The 19,477-nt window shown below is 38.0% G+C and overlaps 1 pseudogene; it reads left to right on the forward strand.

Moving 5' to 3' along the window:
• Window positions 1–17,101, forward strand: part of LOC102282520 (ribonuclease P protein subunit p38-like) — a 33,721-nt pseudogene extending 16,620 nt beyond the window's left edge.
• Window positions 17,102–19,477: the final 2,376 nt, after the last annotated feature.

Below are 19,477 nucleotides of genomic sequence, written 5' to 3' on the forward strand. Positions count from 1 at the left end.
AGTCTAACTTCAAATTAAAGTAAAACTAAACCTGCACTGGAATTTAGCATAGGCACCATAAGGATCTATTCTAAAGATTAACGAAGAAATCTGAAAGAGGGAGAGATTGTGATTTTGTCCAGAATATTTAATTATCCACCACTGCAGTTTTACTTTTTCACTCTTCATTGATTTCCCATCCCTTCAAGAGTAATGTGTGTATCACAACAATGAGATATTTCACTAAGATTAGTCAAAAGTCTCCCTCACCTCTGTTTATTTGCTAGAGAGTGTACAAAATTAAAAACTAGAACACTGGGATGAGAAATAGAGGCCAAAAGAAACTAAGAAGAATCTAGGATGAGATTCAAAAGAACTGTTTTCAGAGTGCGAGAGGCTCATTTAAATTACTGATTTAAATTGTCATGTGCATTTAGACGTCAATGTGATAGACGTAATCTCCTTATTCTATCAGTTGCTCAAAATCACATATATTAAAATTTTGATCCATGACTTTCTAGTGAGCATTATATATTTCTCAGTTTCTAAACTGCCTTCATATTTTTGACATAATAATAATAAAGCGCCCTTTCAACTGGTAGTTTTTCAACAAAATTGTCGTGTTTTCTTGAAAACATATCTCCTGGAGGCCTCTAAGTTGTTTTGCATACAGACACACATACACACAGATCTCAACTGTTCTGCATAATAGCCCCACAAATCACTCTGCTCTTTGTATCTTCAGACACTAAGTCTCCTTAGGGCATTTCTTGGACAGTTATGTTCTCATCTCTACCAGCACCCTCAATTCTGTCACTTGCGGAGCCCTAAGCATGAAACTTCCCTGGTAGCTCAGACAGTCAAGTGTCTGCTTACAATGAAGGAGACCCGGATTCAATCCCTGGGTTGGAAAGATCTCCTGGAAAAGGAAATGGCAACCTGCTCCAGTATTTTTCCTAGAAAATCCCATAGACGGAGGAGCCTGGTAGGCTGCTTTCCATAGGGTTGCAAAGAGTAGGACACAACTGAGCAATTTCAATAAGCATGAGAATGGGGCTTCCCCAGTGGCTCAGCAGTAAAGAATCCGCCTGCAGTGCAGGAGACTTAAGAGCTCCGAGTTTGATCCCTGGGTTGGGAAGATCCCTTGGAGGAGGGCATGGCAGCCTACCCAAGTATCCCATGGACAGAAAAACCTGGTGGGCTATAGTCCACAGGGTCAGAGAGAATTGGACACAAACTGAAGTGACTGAGCACAGCACAGCACAGCAAACATGAGAATAAACAGAGGTCCATGAAGCATATGGCTAAATATTTAAAGATTATAAACCAAGTAACAAACTGCAAATAAATTATGACTTATCCCTGTGCCTAACAAATATACATTCATAAAAATATATTTAAAGAAATACGTGTAAAGCTATGGTTTGGGGATTCCCTGGTGGCTCAGTGGTAAAGAAACAACCTGCCAATGCAGGAGATGCAAGAGACACAGATTCTATCCCTGGGTTGGAAAGATCCTCTGGAAAAGGAAATGGCAATTCACTCCAGTATTCTTGCCTGAGAAATACCGGAGAGTTACAGTCCATGGGGTCATAAAGAGTCAGGCACAACTGAGCATGCATGCACAATGATTTGTATATTCAATTCAGTTCAGTTCAGTCGCTCAGTCATGTCCAACTCTTTGTGATTGCATGGACTGCAGCATGCCAGGCTTCCCTGTCCATCACCAACTTCCGGAGCTTACTCAAACTCATGTCCATCAAGTCAGTGATGCCATCCAACAATCTCATCCTCTGTCATCCCCTTCTCCTCCCGCCTTCAATGTTTCCCAGCATCAGAGTCTTTTCCAATGAGTCAGTTCTTCTCATCAGGTGGCCAAAGTATTCGAGTTTTAGCTTCAGCATCAGTCCTTCCAATGAATATTCAAGACTGATTTCCTTTAGGATGGACTGGTTGGATCTCCTTGCAGTTCAAGGGACTCTCAAGAGTCTTCTTCAACCCCACAGTTCAAAAGCATCAATTCTTCAGTGTTCAGCTTTCTTTTTTTTATTTTTATATTACTTTATTTGTATATTATATTGCTTTATTTGTATATTATATTATTTGTATATTACTGAAAGTCAAAATAATATCAACGGTGACTGGAATTGATTATTACTCTGCATGTAGGCATTCTGCTTATGACCTGAAATTTTTGGAGAAAAAATAAAATAAAAATATAATAAATGTTCATACATTTAGTCCAGAGCATTTGCTTTTACTTATTTTCATTTTGGCATAATGTTATTATATGGTAATCTTAAAAATATATAAAAATGAAACTATTAAAAAGCAAATATAAAACATCAAAATGACTAAATTATACTTACATATTTTTCCAAAAAGTTATTTTTCTAAATTATTTTAAATTGTCTATTAGAAATTAGAGGCAAATACACTTAGAGTCAGGAAATATAAAAAATTTGAATCAAAATTATTTACGTCAAGCTAAATTTGTCATAAAACTTTGTAAATTAAATACTGTTATACTACTTAATGTCCATCTAGTTGCCAATTCAAAGAACTAATACATTTCTATTATGGTTTGGCTAGGTCCTAGAAAGGGGCTTCTTATGTGGCTCTAGTGATAAAGAACCTGCTAGTTGATGCAGGAGACATTGAGACGCCAGTTTGATCCCTGGGTAGGGAAGATCCCCTGGAGAAAGCAATGGCATCCCACTCCAATATTCTTGCCTTGAAAATCCCATGGACAGAGGAGCCTGGAGGGCTACAGTCCATAGGGTGGCAAGAGTTGGACACAACTGAAGTGATTTAGCATGCATGCAGGTCCCAGAAAAAAGTAAAAATGATATGTTTAATATTGCAAAAAAATGATATGTTAGTTGTTTAAAATTGCACAGTATCCTTCATTGTCATGAGCAATACCAATGAACATCATGCTAATTTGCGAGTGTCTCCAAAACCACAGAATGGAGCAAAAAGAAAAGCAAAATAAAATATATATTAGCACAACTGGGAAAGTATACCTCATTAGGCAAGAATCTATGGTAATGATGCTCTTTTAATGGAATCATATGATGCATTAATTTGTCTTTTCTCTTGCGTAAGCAGTTCTATCACTCAAATCCTCTGGGCACTTGTAAGCATTGTCAGTTCCCAACTTTAGTCTAACACAAACTAAAATTTTCACAGGATTAAGACTGGATTGACTTTAGTTTCTGAACATTGGGAAAGGGAAGCAGAAGAGTTTCCTAGGAGTCAGAATGGCTTTAGTTCACAGACTGTGGGTGCTCAGACTAAGCTTTGTTTGGGTTGCTTTGCTGGGGTGCCAAGTGCTGAATCCTGAGTGACAGAAGTCCATGCATTCTTCACTGTAGTGAAGAATTAACTTTATCCAAAGGAGGTCTGGTCTTCATCCTTAGCTACTGGGAAATGATTCCAAGCTACAAGAATGCATTGCTGATAAGCACATCTTTGTTATCAGAGGCTTTGGTCACCAGACAGCCCAACAATGTAATTCATGAAGGGGCTTTAAACCACACCATATTAGTTTGGACTTTCAAGAGAAAACTGGACATTAAGATATTGGCTAAACCTCTGGAATGAAGGCTGCCCTGGAGTCTAAAGGATCACCGATATGGGTAGTATGTGAGCTTCAGTTAAAATTCTGTACACGAAAGACTAGAGTGAACTTTTCTGATTGAAACACTCTGAGCAGCATCACTCTACAACGCCATCATGCCATCACACTGTCCATGAGGACAGTGGGAACTTCATGTTCAACACCCTCTCAGATTTGACCTGTGTGTCTCTTTTTCAGTTAGTTCTAATTTATACACTTTCACGTAAAAAAATAGTATAATTGTAGGTATAGTGCTTGCTCACATTCTGTGAGCTATCTAGCACATTCTCAAACCTCAGTGGGGTTCTGGGAACACCTGAACCTATAGTCAAGTTGGTCCAAAGTGAAGGTGGCCTTGGGGTCTCCAGACTTGTGGCTGGTGCCTAAAGTGAGGACGGTGTTTGGGGTATCATTCCTGGAGACTGTGCAGGTTGCCTAAACTGCATTAAAGTCTTTTTTTTTTTTAAGTCATTAAGTTTTTATATTAATTAGAATTTTAAGATGAATTATTTCAATAAAAATTGTTAGGGAAGGGTCTAACTTCTTCTTAGGCTTTCATATTATAAACATATACATTTGGTTTTTGTGTATTTGCTTATGTGAGCCCTCCAAAGCAGAGTGCCCATGGGAGGGGTCTCTCTCCCTAGTCAATGCATGATCCTGTCCCCAGGGCACCTGTGTACTTAACTTTGATCAATGTATGAATAACTGTATGCAGGTCAGGCAGCAACAGTTAGAACTGGACATGGAACAACAGACTGGTTCCAAATAGGAAAAGGAGTACATCAAGGCTGTATATTGTCAACATGCTTCTTTAACTTATATGCAGAGTACATTATGAGAAACGCTGGGCTGGAAGAAGCACAATATTGCCAGGAGAAATATCAATAACTTCAGATATGCAGATGACACCACCCTTACGGAAAAAAGTGAAGGACTAATGAGCCTCTTAATGAAAGTGAAAGAGGAGAGTGAAAAATTTGGTTTAAAGCTCAACATTCAGAAAACTAAGATCATGGCATCCGGTCCCATCACTTCATGGCAAATAGATGGGGAAACAGCAGAAACCGTGGTTGACTTTATTTTTGGGGGCTCCAAAATCACTGCCAATGGAGATTGCAGCCATGAAATTAAAAGATGCTTACTCCTTGGAAGGAAAGTTATGACCAACCTAGACAGTATATTAAAAAACAGAAACATTACTTTGTCAACAAAGGTCCATCTAGTCAAGGCTATGGTTTTTCCAGTAGTCATGGATGGATGTGAGAGTTAGACTATAAAGAAAGCTGAACACAAAGAATTGATGCTTTTGACCTGTGGTGTCACAGAAGACTCTTGAGAGTCCCTTGGACTGCAAGGAGATCCAACCAGTCCATCCTAAAGGAGATCAGCCCTGGGTGTTCATTGGAAGGACTGATGTTGAAGATGAAACTCCAATACTTTGGCCACCTGATGCGAAGGGCTGACTCATTGGAAAAGATCCTGATGCTGGGAGGAACTGGGGGCAGGAGGAGAAGGGGACGACAGAGGATGAGATGGTTGGATGGCATCACTGACTCGACGGACATGAGTTTGGGTAATCTCCGGGAGTTGGTGATGGACAGGGAGGCCTGGCGTGCTGAATTCATGGGGTCGCAAAGAGTCGGACATTACTGAGCAACTGAACTGATCTGAATCTTATCCACATTCTCTCTTGTAAGAAATCCATTGTCTCTTGATCACTCCCACCAGCCCCTGCCATTTTCTACACCTGTGTGTAATCATCTTTCCTTTTTTTATTTTTATCTGCTTTAATTAGGAATAATAGATATACAATAAAATGCTTATGATTAAAGTTTTAAATTGATAAGAATTGATATATGTATATACTTATGAAACTATTATCAAAATCAAGATAATAAGCAATCACCCCCAAAATTTCTTTAGGTCTCTTTGTAACTCCTCTCTCTGCTCTTCCCCACCCCCTCCTAGAAAATAATTTATTTACTCTATGTCACTGTTGATGAATTTGCATTTTATAGAATGTAATATAAGTGAAATTATGTATTATAGAGTTTTTTAATCTGGCTTCTTTTACCCAGTATGATTATTTTGATATGCATCAAGACTGCTACGTGGCTCAATAATTCACTGCTTTTTATTACTGAGTAGTATTCCATTATATGCCAAATTCTATAATTTGTTATCAGTTGATCTGTTGTTAGAAATATGGATTGTTTCTAGTTTGGGGTTATTAAAAATAACATTCATGAACAAGTATAAACATATGCTTTTATTTACATTGAGTAAATAGCTAAGAATGAAATAACTATGATATGTTTAATTTAAAAAACTGAAATATTAAAAAAAAAACCTGAAATATTGTTTCTCAAGGCAGTTGTATTATTTTACATTTGTGCCAACCGTGTATAAGAGCTTTGGTTGTTATACATTATCAACACTTTAACGTCTCATCTACACTTTAATTTTTGACTTTCTAATACATGTGCAGACTTATTTCATTGATCTAATTTCTGTTTCCCAGTGACAAATGATGTTAAGCATCTTTTCATGTGTTTGTTGCAATCCTTTGATAAAGTGTTCAAATCTTTTGCTTTTTTAACTTGGTTGTTGTTTATTATTGACCTTTGAGAGTTCTAGATATGTTCTAGATACGAGATTCTTACTAGATGCATGGTTTACAAATATTTTCTCCCCATGTGTGATTTTTCAACTTCTCATCAGTGTTGTTCAAAGACCCAAAGTTCTTAATTTTAATGATATTTCATTTATCAGTTATTTCTTTGATACAAAAGAAACCTGTACCCAACACAGGATCAAAAAATTGTATCTCATTTTCTTCGAGTGAATTTATGATCTTTGATGTTACATTTAGCTCTATGCACCATTTGAGTTTATTTCTGTATACAAAGAATGATATATATTTTATATAGAGAGAAAGATAAAGAAATTGGTGAAGGAGATTAAGAAGTACAAACTTCCAATTGCAAAATAAGTGAGTTACAGCTGTGAAATGCATAGCGTGGAGAATACAGCCAGTAATTATGTAATATCTTTGTATGGTGAAAGTGAAAGTGAAAGTGAAGTCGCTCAGTTGTGTCCGACTTGTTGCTACCCCGTGGACTGTAGCCCACCAGGCTCCTCCATCCATGGGATTCTCCAGGCAAGAATACTGGAGTGGGTTGCCATTTGTATGGTGATGGATGGCAAATAGACTAATGTGGTGACCATTCTGAAATGTACAACAATCTCTATGTTTTATAACAAGAACTAACGTAGTATAGGTCAATTATACTTCAAGAGCAAACAAACTTAGAAAACAATGAGATCAGATTTGTAGTTAGCAGAGATGGGTTGTGGTGGAGCACAGCAGGAGGTATTACATGCTTCCAGTTATAAGATAAATAAGTACAAGGATGTAACATACAAGATAATAAATATAATCAACACTGTTATAAGTTATATATGAAAGTCAACAAGAGAGTAATCCTAAATGTTCTTATCAGAAAGAAAAAAAAGTGTTCTATTTCTTTACTTTTCTATCTATATGAGATGACAGATGTTCACTGAACCTACTTTGATGATCATTTTGTGATGTACGTAGTCAAATCTATATGTTGTATGCATTAAATTCATATAGTCCTGTGGATCAGTTTTATCTCAATAAACCTTGAAGGAAGGAAAAAGAAAAGATCTTGAGTCTAGTGAAGGAACTTACAGATAAATATTAATTTATTAATTAAAGGAATCAGTATGGTATCTGAGGGAACTTCCCTTTAGCATCAGTATGCATCAGCAAGTTCTTACTTAATCCTAGTACTTGAATAATATGGATCAAAGTTTGTTTTCTTTATAAATGGCTATTCAGTTATTTCTGCACAGTATAAGAATTGTATTCTTTCTTTATGAAATTGATTTTATACCTTTGATGAACATCAGTTGACTATTTACATGTATGTCTATTTCTGTAATTGTGATTCTATTTCATCAATCTGCTTATCCTCACACCATCACCATACTATATTACCTACTATAATTTATAATAAGTTCTAAAGTCATATCCCTGGTCATTCAAGTTTAATCTTTTTTCAAGTTGTTTTATCAGTTCTAGATCATTTGTACTTTTGTACGAAACTTCAAATGACATTGCCAGTTTCCATGACAGAAAATCTGCTATAATTTGACTGAAACCGCATTAAATCTATAGCTCAGTTTTGGGAGAACTGGAATCATAACATTACCATATGATCCAATTTGTAAACAAGGCATATATCTTCATTGATTTAGATTTTCTTAGAAATCTTTTATCAGTTTTGTTATGCTGAGTGTACATAGGCCTTATACATGTTTTTAGATTTGCTCTTAAGTATTTTATATTTTCCTGGAGAAGGAAATGGCAATCCACTCCAGTATTCTTACCTGGAGAATCCCATGGACAGAGAAGGCTGGCAGAGAAGAACTATAGTCCACAGGCTTACAAAGAGTTGGACATGACTTAGTGACTAAACCATCACCACCAGTATATATTTTAGTGCCATTATATATTGTATTTGTTTACATTGAAATTTTCAATTAATCTTGCTAGCATACAGAATAAAATTAATTTTAGTATATTTATCTGATATTCTGGCACTGTGCTAAACTCAGTAGTTACAGTTTTTATTTTCCAAACTATATGCTTTTAATTTAGCTTTCCTACCTTACTTTGGACTTCCCTGGTGGCTCAGATGGTAAAGCGTCTGCCTACAGTGCGGGAAACCTGGGTTCGATCCCTGGGTCAGGAAGATCCTCTGGAGAAGGAAATGGCAACCCACTCCAGTACTCTTGCCTGGAAAATCCCATGGACAGAGAAGCGTAATAGGCTACAGTCCATGGGGTCGCAAAGAGTCCGACGTGACTGAGCAACTTCACTTCACTTCACTTTACCTTACTGCACTGTCTAGAACCTTCCACACAATGCTGAATAGAAGCGATGAGACGGAACTGTGTTTCTCTCTTGCTTATCTTAGGGGCAATGTAATCAGTCTTTCTTCACCAAGTGTAAGTTTACCTGTAGGTTTCCCATAGAAGCTGTTCATCAGGTTGAGAAAGTTCTCTTCTATTTCAACCAAACTAAAAATGTTTAGTCAGGACTGGATTTGGATATTGCCATATGCTTTTTCTACATCTGTTGTAATGATTATGTGTTTTTCTTTTTTTCTACTGTGTTAATATTGTTAGCTCTACTGATTGATTTTCAAACTCTAAAATTTTTCATTCCTTGGTTAAAACCCAGGTGGTCAGTATATTATACAGTTCAAAGTATTGTCAGATTCAATTTGCAATCATTTTGTTAAAATTTTTTGCACCTATACACAAGGTATATGTTTGTTATTTTTCACTTGTGTATTATCTTGATCTGGTTTTAGGACCATAGTAACACTAGCTTCATAGAATGAGTTGGGAAATATTTCATCCTGTGTGTTTTTCTCAATGAAATAGAGTAGCATAAATATTACTTTCCTCTTTACTATTAGAATTCACCTCTTTTCTAGAAATAAACTTTAACTGCAAAAATTTCTGTAATAATTTTAACTGCAACTAAATATTTTTAAATAAACATGACATTTAGGTTATCTGTTTTTGTCTTGAATAAACATTGCAATTTGTGCTTTTCATGTTATTTGCTTAATATAAATTTTCAAATTTGCTGACATAAATTTTTCATAGTATCACCTTCTTATCTTTTTAATAATTGTCAACATCTATAGTACAATCACCTATCTCATTCTTAATATGAGCAGTTGGGTTTTTTTCAGTATCTTTTTTTCTTTTCTTAATTATCCTGACTAGAGTTTATTATTAATTTTATTGATTACATCACAAGCAACCTTTTGTTTCATATTTTTTAAAATTTTGTATGGTGTTCTTATTTCCTAATACACTTATTATGAAAGCTTATTTATTATCTCCTATATTTTGAGTTTCAAATAGGCAACTGGTTGAGTTTGTTTATTTATCCCTATAGTGTGGTTATGATATTCAATTGAAATACGATTAGGTCCTTTTGATTCAGTGTCTTCAAGTTTTTGAGTTACTTATTTCCTTTCCCATTGATATTAATTTACATTTAAAATTTGTAGAAATTTAAAACTAAGCTTAACATTAATAGCTTTAAATACAAATGGCCTATATATTGAACTAAAATTAGAGCTTTCAAATGTCAAAATTATATAAAAGCATACACTCAAGAAAGTGTTATTCTCTCTCCCTTATAACTTCTAATTCATTCTTTGCTCAAGTTTTCCCATCACCTTGTCTTTTCACACTAGTGTGAAAGTTCGATTCATAAATCAAAACATGATGGTTTTGATGCAAATGAACTTGAGGAAAATGCAACAGTTGTTTACTAATTATTAATTTGACTCCTGCTCTTTTCACTGTTCTCTTAGCTTAACTCAGTTAGAATACTTTTATTTGTTATCCAAAAGCTGTGACCATAAGGACAAGGACTGTTGTTTGGCACCACTTGAAACACACTCATTATAAAGGATTACTTATTAACTGAAGAATGAGAAGAGATTCAATAATAATAATCAAATTAGTGATATAAAATAGGGTTTGCCTTTTTATTTTGTGTGCATGCTCACTCACTCAGTTATGTCTGACTGTTTTGTGACCCCATGGGTTGTAGCGGACCAGGCTCCTCTGTCCATGCAATTCCCCAGGCAATAATACTGGAGTGGGGTGCCATTTCCTCCTCAGGAAATCTTCCCAACACAGGGACAGAACCTGTGTCTTCCGCATCTCTTGCATTGACAGATATATTCTTTACCCCTGAGCCACCTGGGAAGCCTATTTATTATTTCAACTACCCATTTTCTTAACAACTCTTTCTCCTTTCTTTTATTTCACTCCTAAGCGAGCCAGGACTCATGGTGCCTACATAACAAACTTGCTCAATACTTTTTCCATCTCAAAATCTTACTTCAATCAATTCCTTTTCCAAGTTGTGCCATATTTTAATTTCACATTCATTTGTCTCACTTCTCAGATCTCACTTTAACATACCAAGACTTGTTCATTTCGTATTTCTAAGAATCACCATTGCAGTAAACTGACAATTCTGTGGTGAATTAACATCTAACCTATTATTGAATCATTTTAATTGTTGTAGTTAAAGCAGAAAATCGGGACGATCCCCTGGGGGTATGGCAACTCACTCCAGTATTCTTGTCTGGAGAATCCCATAGACAGAGGGATCTGATGAGATACAGTCTGTGAGGTTCCAAAGAGTCAGACATGCCTGAAGTGACTTACCACACAAACAGAATTAATAACCAATATCTGGCTTTAAATCATATTTGACAAGCTCTCATTTTCTTAGGTTAATACTTATTAAGTCCTCTCTCCCACATTTTACTCCTTTATTCAGTTAGGGAATGGTTGTTATAGTTATAGATAGCTTATGTAAGCAGAATGACAAGTAAAGCATTACACTAAAATGGGAGTTGAGCATTTGTTGTTGTTGCTCAGTCATGCAGTTGTGTCCATTTTTTGTGACCCCATGGACTGCAGCACACCAGGCTTCCCTGTCCTTCACTATCTCCTGGAGTTCGCTCAAACTCATGTCCACTTAGTGTATGATGCCATATTTGACCAAAAAAACAAACACAATGAAATAAACAAGGAAGAAAATGTTCATATGTAAATTTTTTCCCTGTGATTTTTAAATTTTGTTGTTATTATTGCCTGGTTTTTTAGTGTGTGTTTAATTTTGCCAACATGGTATGAAAGAGAAAGTTTTACTTAAGTTCTACTTAATAGGAGTTCCTCTTTAGCATTCTTGTCTTAAGCATGAAGATGGAGTTTAGTTCTGCAAAGAAACCAGATGGTGGACTATCCTGCAGCATTAGCTCATGGTCTGAGGAGAATGATAACACGTGGTAAACTCAGCAAAGAGATGGATTCCAAATCCTTGGCAGAGCTCTGAAAGATGGTAATAATACCTTGGCAAGGAAAAATCAGTACACATGATGTTTGCAGCAGTTTCAAGCTCAGATTGGTTCCACCCTTTTTCTTCACCTACATTTCCAGTTTTGTTTCAGAGTGATTATTGTTGCAGATTTGAGATGAATGGACAGAGAATCCTTTTATTGGGCTGTGAATGTATGAGGGTCCACCTGGCCCTCTCTACAGCACAACTTCTAGGTACAAGCAGATTGAATTTGATAATTGTCTCAGTACGCTTAAAAGGCAAGAGCAGAAAAACTTGATCAAAGTTAAGAGAAATGACAGGGAAGTTAATCATTTGGTGGTTTGGGTGGTTCAAGAAGTCTGGAAAGATTAGAAGTATTAGGCAACTTGGAAACTTTTGAATAGGTAGTGTTACAACAACTGAACATTTAATACTTCTCTGATAATTTGTGGAACTTGATTGCCTGAGGGTTGATGTTGTCTGAAGATGGAACGATTTAATAGCTATTTTGAGGAATATGTCCATAATAAATTATGGTTAGTTTAGAAGTACTTGATTAAAAATCTATCACATAAAAATGACTACTGAGAGGTCTCCCATTCCATTCATTCCATGGACTCACCATTATTTTCATAGTGAACTGGGCTGGGTGAACCAGGTCCTAGCCTGGAAAACATTTTAAATGCTCTCACTAAAATAGAGTAAAAATTTACTAAACAAACATTCTGTGCATATTCACACAGATTACGTCTTATCTGGCTGAAAAAAGAATAGTCTTGTGTGTTATTTGTTGTTGTTGTTGTTCAGTTCCTAAGTTGGACCCAACTATTTGCGACCCAAAGGACTACAGCACACCAAGCTTCCCTGTCCTTCAGTATCTCCCTGAATTTGCTCAAACCCATATCCATTGAGTTGGTGGTATTATCCAATTATCTCATCCCCTGTCACCTCCTTCTCCTGCCACCAATCTTTTCCAGTATCAGGGTCTTTTCCAGTGAGCTGGCTCTTCACATAAGGTGGCCAAAGCATTGGAGCTGTAGCACCAATGTTCTTCCAATGAATATTCAGGACCAATTTCCTTTAGGAGTGACTGGTTGGATCTCCTTGCAGTCCAAGGGACTCTCAAGAGTCTTCTCCAACACCACAGTTCAAAAGCATCCATTCTTCAGCGCTCAGCCTTCTTTATGGTGCAACTCTCACATTCATACATGATTACTGGAAAAACCATAGCTTTGACTAGATAGATGTTTGTCAGCAAAGTGATGTCTCTGCTTTTTAATATACTGTCTAGGCTTGTCATAGCTTTTCTTCCAAGGAGCAAGCCTCTTTTAATTTCGTGGCTGCAGTCACTGTCCAGTGATTTTGGAGCCCAAGAAAATAAAATCTGCCGCTGATTCCATTTTTTCCCCATCAATTTGCCATGAAGTGATAGGACTGGATACCATGCTTTTTGAATATTGAGTTTTAAGCCAGCTTTTTCACTCTCCTCTTTCACATTCATCAAGAGGATCTTTAGTTCCTCTTCACTTTCTGCCATTAGGATGGTGTCATCTGCATATCTGAGGTTGTTTATATTTCTCCCAGCAATCTTGATTCCAGTTTGGGCTTCATCCAGCCCAGCATTTTGCATGATGTACTCTGCATATAAGTTAAATAAGCAGGGTGACAATATACAGCTTCGACGTACTCCTTTCCCAATTTTGAACCATAATTGGGAAGTGTGTTATTTACTAGATATTTATTTACAAAATGTTATGGCCTGGGGAGCATACTGGGTTAAATAAAATGAGAGAATGATTTAAAGGTAACACTGATACATTTTCTGCTGGATCCTAAATGTGTTTTTATTATCCAATTAAAATTTTTAAGAACATTTATCTCCATGGGCAATCTAAGCTAGTTTCTTTTTAAATACAGAGTAAAGTCTAGTTCCCCCACCTCCTCCCTTTCCACACTTTTTTAATTCATTCTTTCTCTCTGTTACTTGCAACAAATAACAAATGCACACCATAAGCTAAGCACCATGCTAAGCTCTAGGGATCTGGATGTGAAAGAAACAAATGAGATGACCATCTGCATGGCACTGAGACCCCAACAGAGGGTACAGAGGAATAAGCAGTTTAAGTAACATGTGACAACTGCCTTGAGAAAATGCCAGTACTCAGGAAGTGCTTATCAGGAACAACTGGCTTTTTTGTCCTTCAAGGAAAGTTTCCCAGGGCAAGAGCATCTGACCCTGAAGTCTACATGAGAGTTAGGCTAATAGTGTGGATTGTGAGAAGAGTGTGTCAAGCAGAATATAGGTGAAGATCTGGAGGTACAAAAGAAACTGATGAGTTAGAAGTCTAAGTAGTTTAGGATGGTCAGAGTGAAGACTTGGGAGTGTTAGACCTGAGATAGCAAAGTGAGATGAGGAAAGCTAATCTGATTCTTCTTAAAATGTAGGTTTTTCTTCTAAAGTGGTAAAGTCCATTGGAAAACCATAAATTGGTGAGTGACAGGGTAACATGTGGACTTTAAAATAATTTCTCAAGAGATAGTATACAGAATAAATGTAAAAAGAAGAAAGCCTAGAAGGCAAGAAACTAGAAGGGTGTTACCTGATCCAGGCAAGAGGTGGGCTATAGTGCTGATTTCCAGAGTAAAAAGGTGCGGCACTCAAGAAAGAGGTCAGAGTAAAGTAAATGTTTATGGTTTATTTATTCATTCATTTATTTTTACAAATATTCATTGCATATCTACTATGTCTAATACTTGGTACTTGAGTATTAGGTGCTGGAGTTACAGGAAAGAACAAAAGAGACAAAAGTCTTGTCTTCATAGGATTTATAATCCAGTTGAAAAGACAACATCAGAAAAGTAAGTGAAATACATAGTCTATCAGAGGATCATAAATGGTGAGAAGAAAAATAAAGCAGGAAGGAGATAGCAGGAGGCTGGTAAGGATATGAGATTTTAAATGAGATAGTCAAAGAAGTACTCATTGATATTGGAGCAAAGATCTGCAGAAATCAAGGAAGCAAACCATGTAGATGTTGGGAAGGAGGGATCCAGAATGAGGAGGAGAAGACAAGGAAGAAAAATAAAAGATATTTTATTTTATTCTTTTCAGTTTTATTTATTTATTTTTAATTTACAATATTGTATTGGTTTTGCCATACATTGACATGAATCCGCCATGGGGGTACATGTGTAACGCATCCTGAACCTCCCTCCCCATCCCATCCCTCTGGGTCATCCCAGTGCACCAGCCCCAAGCACCCCGTATCATGCAACAAACCTGGACCAGCGATTCGTTTCACATATGATAATATACATGTTTCAATGCCATTTTCCTATATCGTCCCACCCTCGCCCTCTCCCACAGAGTCCAAAAAACTGTACTATACATCTGTGTCTCTTTTGCTGTCTCGCATACAGGGTTATCGTTACCATCTTTCTAAATTCCATATATATGTGTTAGTATACTGTACTGGTGTTTTTCTTTCTGGCTTATTTCACTCTGTATAATAGGCTCCAGTTTCATCCACCTCATTAGAACTGATTCAAATGTATTCTTTTTAATGGCTGAGTAATACTCCATTGTGTATATGTACCACTGCTTTCTTATCCATTCATCTGCTGATGGACATCTAGGTTGCTTCCATGTCCTGGCTATTATAAACAGTGCTGTGGTGAACATTAGGGTACACGTGTCTCTTTCAATTCTGGTTTCCTCGGTGTGTATGCCCAGTAGTGGGATTGCTGGATCATAAGGCAGATCTATTTCCAGTTTTTTAAGGAATCTCCACACTGTTCTCCATAGTGGCTGTACTAGTTTGCATTCCCACCAACAGTGTAAGAGGGTTCCCTTTTCTCCACACCCTCTCCAGCATTTATTGCTTGTAGACTTTTGGATAGCAGCCATTCTGACTGGCATGAAATGGTACCTCATTGTGGTTTTGATTTGCATTTCTCTGATAATGAGTGCAAAAGATATTTTAAAATAAATCACCAACTCAATGGACATGAGTTTGAGTAAACTCCGGGAGTTGGTGATGGACAGGGAGGCCTGGTGTCCTGCAGTCCATGGGGTTACAAAGAGTCAGACACTACTGAGCGACTGAACTGATAACTGAACTGAACTGATACAAAGAATATTCTAAAAATAGACGTTTAGCTACAATTCTTTCTCCACTGTTTGGGAGGGCCTTGACCAGAGCCCTCCCCTCTCCCCTGTTAAACTCAGGGTTTTTAAGAGATCAGGCCTTGCTCTTTTGTGGCATCCTAAGCCAACTTTCCTGTTTGGAAGTGTCCCAATGCAGAAGAACAATAAAGAATCCTCCTGGGATTCAGGAGCCACAGGAGACTCGGGTTCTATCCCAGGGTCAGGAAGATCCCCTGGAGAAGGGCATGGTAACCCACTCCAGTATTCTTGCTGGAGAATTCCATGGACAGAGGAGCCTGGCAGGCTACAGTCCAAAGGGTCACAGAGAGTCAGACGCGAGTGAAGCAACTTAGCACGCAGGATGTAGAAGTATGAAAAGTGTTCTCTGAGCGTTTTTGCACCTTCCCTCTTCCCCACCCCAAGGCAAGGTCTCTGTGCTCGCACATTGATAGACTGTTCTGGAGCCTCTTTGATGCTTCCAGTCTTGGCAAAAGACCCCTCCTGCCTGGAGTCCACCAAGATCTTTCTCTGACACCTTTCTAACTGTGCCACTCCTCTGCTTTGAATGTGACAGCTGCTCCTGAAGATGGAGCTAATGCCCAAAGCACAGAACTGATTTTCAGAATGGCTGCAGCCCCCAAGTGCCAGGGAGTGGCTCCAGGCTGAAGAAGAGACCTTTACCTGTGAAGGCAAGGCTGAATAACCCAGGGCAGCATCGGCTGGGGTGCCTTAGCCAGGGAGGATATGAATTTCATACTGCAGACCCGGGAGGACAGAATTAAATCTCTCCAGCTTCAGAAGGTTGTGGACAGGAAGAGAAAGAAAAAGCAGACATCTTTGGGAAAATAAAGAGATAGGATTCGCATGGATGTGGACCCTGATGAGGAGCAGAAGGAGGAAAAGATGGAAGGTGACCCTCAGGCGTCAGGATGGACTCCCACCGACTTCAGGAAGCAGCAACCCCATCGGCATCCGCGAGGTCACCAGAGCGCCGGAGGGGAACAAGCTGTTCTTGGCCTTGGTGTGTCTGTCGGCCAAGCCAGCCATCGTCACTGCACACGTGAGGCAGCTGAGCCATCCGCGGAAGTACCGCCATCTGCCGGATGCCCCAGCCCAGCCAGAGGCTCGCACCCACCCTGGGCTTAAAATGACTCCTGAGCTGAAAATACGTCCTGGCCTTGGGATTCAAAAGAAACACCAATGCCTTTAGGGAACAACTGAGGGCCATCACGCCCAGAGACCCCCAGTCTAAATGTACAGTGACCCGGAGAGTACCTGGAGACAGAATCTTCGGAAAGCCTGAGACAAAGAGATTTTGGACACTTCCATTAAAGAATTATCTAAACCACAAAGAAAGTTCACTGAGGGTCAGCAAACTGTAATGTTACACCCCTGAAAATAAACTGATTCCAAGCCCCAAAAAAGATAAGGAAACCACTCAAAATCAAAAAAAAAAAAAAAAACAAAAAAAACAAACAAACAAAAACATCTTCAAAGTAATCTTGGATAAACCTGTCACTTCATACAGTTGTAACATGACACTTCATAAAGAAGTCTTGGGGATGCCTGGATGGTACAGTGATGAGGAATCTACCTGCCAATGCAGGAGACACGGATTCGATCCCTGTGTGGGGAAGAACCCCTAAAGTAGGAAATGGCAACCCATTCCAGTATTCTTCCTGGGAAATCCCATGGACAGAAGAGCCTAGTAGGCTACAGTCCATGGGTTACTAAGAGTTGAACACCACTGAGCACATGCATGAGCATTTTCTCAAATGTGTTATAAAATTGCCTAATTCTTTTAATAGAATATAGAATGTAAACTTTCTCTTACTGGTAAGAGCTGCTGTAATAGTTCAGATGGTAAAGAATCTGCCTGCAATGCAGGAGACTCAGATTGAATCCCTGTGTTGGGAAAATCCCCTGGAGAAGGGAATGGCAACCCACTCCACTATTCTTGCCTGGAGAATCCCATGGACAGAGGAGTCTGGTAGGTTGCAGAGTTGGACACAATTGAGCAGCTGACACTTACTGGTAAATATGATTGACAATAGTATGGAATAGGGCTTGTTCGGGAGCTAATGGATTTTATAGATATGTTTGCTCCAATCTGGAAATAAAGGGTAACTAATCTGCCTTTTAGATTTATCTATCTTCTTTCCTACTTTCTTTCCTAAAAAAAAAGCTACTGGGATGCACAACCTGAATGCAAGTCCGTTTCTTATCAAGGAGAGGGAAGGCATATTACAAAAGCCCTTTGCTTGTCAGAATCTTTCATTGCCCAATTTCACATTTGTAAGAATTTTCTGGATGGTTAAGGAAGTTAGAAACAACACCATGTTCAATCTTTCCCTGATACTGTAGAGGAAGGGAAAGATAGCAAGACTGTTATAGACCAGGCCAAGGTTAGGATTTAGATGTAACTTGGATGAGCCTCTTTGTGTGAGGTTGGTGGAAAATAGAAGCAATGTCGTTTTGAAAATCATTTGCTCTGGAAAACTCATCTTGACAGCTATAGATAGGATCAGGTGGCCTTCACAAGTTTCTGTACCATCTTTTTCATAGTATTTATCACTCTGAGTTGAAAATGCTTCTTGTCAGCATTTCAGACTAGACTGTAGATTTATTAAAGATATATATCAGGTCTCTTTCATCACTAAGTAATATGCTAGGCACAACACTTAGCACACAATAGGTATACATTTAATATACATTTAATACACATAAGTATACATAAACGTATACATTTAATTCATAAATGAGGGCATAGACCAATTTAACAGCCATATTTCCCTCCTAAGATTGACTAAAACCTACCAACTATTTTTTTCACATCAACTACTAATACACAACTACTCAGCTCTGTATATTCATTGGAAGGACTGATGCTAAAGCTGAAACTCCAGTATTTTGGTCACCCAATGCAAACAACCGACTCATTGAAAAAGATACCTTGATGCTGGGAAAGATTGGGGGCAGGAGGAGAAGGGGACGACAGAGAATGAGACGGTTGGGTGACATCACCAACTCAATGGAAATGAGTTTGAACAAATTCCGGGAGATGGTGAAGGACAGGGAAGCCTGGTGTGCTGCAGTCCGTGGGGCTGCAAAGAGTCGGACACAACTGAGAGTGAAATACAATGACAGCTACGACTAGTACACAGCCATGTCTCTTCACCGTATTCTTGGGCAACTGATTTTTAATAGATGCTTTAATTTTTAATAGCATGCAATAAATTTTAATAGCATGTTACAAATGCTATTACATTTATCTCTTACATAGCTTTGTTATGTTGATATCAGCCCACTATGTAATTAGCCCCAAATATGTAGAATTGTCCAATGGGAAGGTAGTAATATTGAGATTTTTGTCCTATCATTTTAAAGCATATTCACTCTTCTGTGCACAAACAAGGGTAACATTATTGTCAGTACTTTTCTGAATCAGAGTGAAGCTTTTGATTAGAATGCCAAAAGAATGCATGCTTGCAAGACCTTGAGCTTTCTATAGGACAGTATGAATCTGACTCAATTGCTATGACTGACGAAACAATGTGATGGCCAGACGAAGACTATGCTTGCCGTAACTCAACAAAGCAGTCACAAAAAGGCTAACCACCCTATCTCTCGATCGTGGATATTAACAGTTCCAATATTTATTATTTTTAAAACTGCTACATATTTTCATGTGAATTTCTCTGATATCTTGCTATAAGAAACACTTTAGTTGGATTGAGAAGGTAAGTTTCTTTTTTCCTTTTTCTAGGTTTAT

The sequence above is a fragment of the Bos mutus genome, chromosome 2 (assembly GCF_027580195.1).
Source record: "Bos mutus isolate GX-2022 chromosome 2, NWIPB_WYAK_1.1, whole genome shotgun sequence".
In the NCBI taxonomy this organism is placed as follows: Eukaryota; Metazoa; Chordata; class Mammalia; order Artiodactyla; family Bovidae; genus Bos; species Bos mutus.